The 5,915-nt window shown below is 37.6% G+C and overlaps 1 long non-coding RNA gene across 1 annotated transcript; it reads left to right on the top strand.

Annotated features, from left to right (window-relative positions):
- Positions 1 to 2,832: 2,832 nt before the first annotated feature.
- Positions 2,833 to 5,655, top strand: LOC121399100. Its single transcript, XR_005964750.1, has 3 exons — positions 2,833 to 2,887; positions 2,974 to 3,012; positions 4,890 to 5,655. It is a non-coding gene; the product is annotated as an uncharacterized LOC121399100 (long non-coding RNA).
- Positions 5,656 to 5,915: the final 260 nt, after the last annotated feature.

Genomic DNA, 5,915 nt, shown 5'->3' with positions numbered 1-5,915 from the left:
CCTATGGGGACCTTTCACGGCACTTTTCTAAGTTTTTTTTGGTCGAATAAAAATTCTTCGATCGATCGCTACAAATCGTTTGAATCGTTCTATCTAATCGTTTGATGGAACGATTTTTATTCGATTGCCAAATTTGTTGAAAAAACTTTGAATTCAACGTTTTTTAATTCGATGGTCGAATTTCGAAGTTTTTTATACTTCGAACGTCGACCCTTAGTAAATCTGCCCCTAAATGTGCATATATTAGAGGTCATAGAGTCAAAGAAATACAGGTATGGGACCTGTTATCCAGAATGCTCGGGACTTGGGTTTTCTGGATAAGGGATCTTTTTTTTTTTTTTAAAACTGAAAGTTTTATTAAGCAGTTTCATATATGCAACATCACATATGTGGGTATATATAGTATGAAAATAGGAGGAATGGGAAGGGGGGAAAAGAAAAAGAAGGGTGAAGGGAAGGGGAGTAAAGTAAAAAGTCTGTAGATATACAGTAGGAGAAAAACACAAGCAGTTTGGCTGCAGGTCCTGCATTCAGAAAAGAGAGCAAAAAATTATTTTAATAATAAATAATCCCACAGTATTGCTTTGCCTCCAATTAGGATTAAATATTTCTTAGTTCGGATAAAGTACAAAGTACTGTTTTATTATTAAAAAGAAAAAGAAAATACTTTTATTATAATGGAGACAATGGGAGATGTCCTTCCTATAATTTGCAGCTCTCTGGATAATGGGTTACCTGATACCAGATTCCCTTTAAAGGAATGGTAACACCAAAAAATGAAAGTGTTGTAAAATAATGAAAATATCATGTAGTGTTGCCCTGTACTGATACAACTGATTTGTTTGCTTCAGAAACACTACTGTAGTTCATATAAACAAGCTGCTGTGTAGCAAAGGCGGAAACTGAAAAAAGACTATATGGCACAGGTTAAATAGTGGATAACAGATGAGATAGATGAAGGATCCTGCAGGGTTTAGGGACTGTAACATTATTTAACATTCCCTGTGAAGCATTAAATTCCCCCTTTACACTATAAAAAAACACTCCACCTCTACAAGAAAAGGTCTATTTTAAAATGCTATAGTTTAGCAATCTTCAAAATGGAATTGCTCAACTAATATCTAATTAGACACAACTGACTGTATATAAGATATAAGAAGGGGTTCTTACAGCATATAGCTGTTCTTCTCTCAGACATTTTCTTGACATTTCTGGGCATATAAGGGTAAATCCCTCTGTCCTTACTAAGTGAGTTGCACTTCCCTCTGGGGTTTAACGTAAATTGTTAAGTCTGTGGTCTATATTCAGTTTCCTGGGAACAGACAACAGTGTTATGCAAAAATAGCTTTTCAGCGAATACACAGAATAAACACAACATCAGACATACTTTGCATATTGTGCCAAACAGGTGGTTGAAGCAAATACAGTGACATTGGTGCAAGGATGGCTTTCTCTTAAAAGTATTTCAGAAGGGCCCTACAGCCCCAGTTAAAGGGAAAGGGGAAGAAAAGATTTTTTTAATAGGTTTAAACAGTGTGCAGTTCTCAAGGCAGAAAAGGAGAGGGCATGAATTGTGCTTACATTACTGGGCTAAATGCTGCCAAGATGTGGCATTAGAGTGCTGGTAGAAGACATGGGGGCAAATTTATTAAAGGGCAAAGTGACTAACGCTGGCGAAAATTCGCTAGCAAAGGAGATAGACTGTATCGCTACTTCACACTCTAACTCCAGGCGACTTTTCGCTCTGACGAATGGACGTAACTACGCAAAATCACTAAGATGCGGATTTTAATGAACGTTCCCTCTTGCCGAAGTGCAATTGAGTAGATAGGAGTCCCAAAAATCGCTGGCGACTTTTCAGTTTTTCAGGGTGATAGGCTGCAAAAGATGGTACCCGGCTTCCCCCCTACATTTCCTTACATATGGCACATAAACTATATACTGGGCTCATGTGTAGGCCAATATAACAACTTTATTTTATAAAGGTTCCCTGGGCTTGTGTATTGTAATGTATTTGCTGCAATATACACGTCCATTGAAATTTAACTTCCCGCCATATGCAAATTAGGCAACGCTAGCGCAACTTCACTTTGCTTGCCAAAGTAGAGAAACTTCGTCATCATTCGGCGCCCTGGACGCAACTTCGCATTTTAGTGAATTAGTGTTGTCCTGGTGAATTGTCGCCTGGCGAAGTGTGAGGATGTGACCGAAGCCGTCGCTGTTGAATTTCCGCAGGTTAGTGAATTTGCCCCATGGAGCCATCTGATGGATAAAGAGTAACGGTAACATCCAAAGAACAACAAGATAAAGCTATGATGTCTATTGATCTGTCCAAGAAAACAAGCAGAGGAAACTCTCATGTTAAGAGGAAGCTATAAAGGCAACATATGAACAGTAAAGCTCATTTCCACAGATAGTATAATGGCAAATGGTGCCCCTTAAACATGGGAATGGCATGCTATATTGCAGAAAACATATTTAAACAAATTTTAATAATACACATAACAACTTTTAGGTTGGAGAAAGGCCGCAGCAGATTTTATTGGCAAACTTCGAAACATATCATGTAATATCAATATCATTTTCAATTCTTTAGCCAGCCCAATTACATCATTGAGCAGCCTATCCACAATAGTTCCGCCTTTAATGTTTTTTGGCCAGGAACTATTTAATACAGAAATAAAATTTTCCTCCAGCTGCGACAATAACTTATATTATCATTAGTCATCATTCTATATATATATTATTTTCTTTCTTTTTTTTTTTTTTTTTTTTTTTTTTGTCTTTTTTATTTTAAAAATCACAAACAACAGGGTGGGTGGGTGGGTGCAAACCTGGACAGCATACCGACGATGCTCCTTCCTCACCGGTCTTTCGCCGACTGATGGTAAGTTAGCGGCGACTCGGCTTTTTATATCCTTCCGTCTAGGTCACATGACTGACACCGACCAATCATATCATTTTCTTTTACAGAAGCACCGTTGGACCTTCAAACAAGCCGGAACTAACCCGGTAAGTATACAATTAACCCCTTCTTTTCCAGCAACCTTCCCATGCCGGCTGTTAAGTTTTAAACAAACTTAAGCCACACATGGGAATGGCATGCTATATTGCAGAAAACATATTTAAACAAATTTTAATAATACACATAACAACTTTTAGGTTGGAGAAAGGCCGCAGCAGATTTTATTGGCAAACTTCGAAACATATCATGTAATATCAATATCATTTTCAATTCTTTAGCCAGCCCAATTACATCATTGAGCAGCCTATCCACAATAGTTCCGCCTTTAATGTTTTTTGGCCAGGAACTATTTAATACAGAAATAAAATTTTCCTCCACGCCAATTCACTTTTAGCCAGAAAATGTGTAATTGGCACATTCCCATTTAAACATTGCTTTTTCAACAGCATTTTGCAAACCAACATTAAAAATATCGTTGCCAATATCTGTAAGATGAATACCATCCCATCTGCGCAAGCCATCTCCACCTAATTCCAGCTCCTCGTGCCTGTATGTCAACAAATTCAAGGATTTCATAAATTTACAAATCCCAAAATTCAACTTTTTCTTGCAACGTTCCAGAGCCTTCAAGTTAGGCTGCTGAATCCACTGCAGCCTAGAGATTATCTCTGACCAGACAATAATAGCATGAGGCAAATTAAAATGCAACATCACTAAATCTTTCTTTATCTGTCTGGTGAGGTCTAAAATCTTTGTATTGCCCACATCGTTACCTCCCAAATGAACAATTAAAATGTCAGGTCTTCCCCATTTGTGTAACATTAAAGAGAATAATTGCCAAATATCGTTCCAAACAGCACCTCTCAAACCCAGCCAATGAATTCTAACTTTGCTATCTGAAAAACCTAAATTAAGTCCATAACGCCTCTGCAACGCTCGCCTTTTGGCCCAATAAATGAAAGAGTGACCAATGATCCAAACGAGGAACTGTTTTGCACCTGAAATAAATAAATAAATTAACACTCGTCAATAAGATTTGGCCTAAGATAGGATTGATATCTCTTTGAATCCCAGCGCCCGAGCCTTTTGATAAAATCTTCGCCAAAACCCAATAAAGACGCCTGTGTAGCTGCCCCAATACGAAAAGAATGAGACTTATAAGCATTATGTTCAATGTTCAATTTTTGTAAACAGCGTTTTAGAACTTGCTCCAGTTGAAATTTGGTAACTGGTGAGCCATCAATATGTATGAAAAAAGGGGCATCCACATTAGGTCTAATGGCAAGGAAACTCACATAAGCTCTGACTGGGCACAAGTTTAAACAATCAAAAGAACCTATCCATAGTAGAGACCCTTTCCCCAACTGGTCAGTTTTAGATTTCCTAATCAAAACCCTCAACTTGTCCCCGATCAGAACAACATCGCTACAATGTAAACCTCCCGGTTTTGTTTTTGAAAAACTAACAGCTTCACCCACCCTCAATGCCGCAAAAAACATTAAGAGGAAGATTAATTTGAACAAACTAGCCTCATAAATCGATAAGCATACTAAGTCTAAAGCCATCAACAATTTGCTCAACAAATTCAAAGTTATTGGCTTCCTCTTATCCGCTACACTTTAACGCATATGCCAACCTTTAACAAATTGTTTGACAACTGCCGCTTTAGTAAAATCATATTGGCCAAAAAGTCTCAAAAAGAAGGAAATGCCGGCCAGCTGCTTTTTAACGTATGCTACCGAATGTCGAGCTTCATTGTGCTCCAACATTATCAAAAGTAGAAGATCCAAATCTCCACAGACATTCCCCCTTTTCGCCTTTTGCTGTAACCAATTTTGCCATGTATGTAAATAATCCTGCCAAGTTTTCTCAGCAAGCGACTGAGAAATAAATTCTTCTAACTTGTTGTTACAAAATTCCACAGATAATTCGGGCAATTGCAACTTTCCGGATCGATCTCTCCCGCCAGCTGACTGAATAGAGCGAGCTGAAAACGAGACAAAGCATCTGCCATTGAATTCTGACAACCAGGAACATGTTTCGCCTTTAACCATATGTTATGTTTGAAAGCTCTAAAAACTATTTGGCGTAATATATTAACAACTGGTGGAGATTTTGCAGATAAAGTATTTATTACTTGAACTACACCCATGTTGTCACAATGTAAAATAATCCTTTTATTTGTTAGCAAATGTCCCCAAATTTCCAATGCCACCAATATTGGGAATAATTCAAGTAAAACCAAATTTCTAATCAATTCCGTTTGACTCCAAAAATCGGGCCAAGCTGCATAACACCAATGTTGTTTAAACACTACACCAAAACCTGTTGATGCTGCTGCATCCGAATAAAGATGCAATGCAGAATTGTCAACAAAATTATCTTGCCAGCAGGTTCTACCATTAAAATGCTGTAAAAACTGCTGCCAAATGATCAAATCCTCTTTGACAGCATTCGGGATACGAATATGCCAACTAGGGTTACTCACACCTATCGTCAATTGTATGAGCCTCTTGTTGAAAACCCTACCAATTGGGATTATCCTAGTCGCAAAATTTAAATGCCCTACCAGCGACTGAATATGCTTTAAGGTAAGCTTCTTAGCCGTTAAAGCAGCTGAAAGCAAACTTTTCAATTTGACCAATTTAACTTCTGGTAATCTGAATTCCATGTTGTTAGAATCAATCTCAATCCCTAAAAACTGTAATACCTGAACTGGTTTAACCGTCTTATCTAAAGCTATAGGTATCCCAAATTTTTTAGATAATAGCAAAAAGGTATTCAAAAGAATGTTGCAGGTGTCTGTACCAGTTGGTCCAACAAATAAAAAATCATCCAAGTAATGTAAAATAAATTCGGAACCAGTTTCAAACTTAACTGACCACTCCAAAAAGTTAGCAAACAGTTCAAAATAATTGCAAGAAACAGCACAGCCCATGGGTAAACACTT

The sequence above is a fragment of the Xenopus laevis genome, chromosome 9_10S, assembly GCF_017654675.1.
Source record: "Xenopus laevis strain J_2021 chromosome 9_10S, Xenopus_laevis_v10.1, whole genome shotgun sequence".
In the NCBI taxonomy this organism is placed as follows: domain Eukaryota; kingdom Metazoa; phylum Chordata; class Amphibia; order Anura; family Pipidae; genus Xenopus; species Xenopus laevis.
The sequence above is the reverse complement of the archived record's forward strand: the minus strand, read 5'-3'. Positions and strand labels throughout refer to the sequence as shown.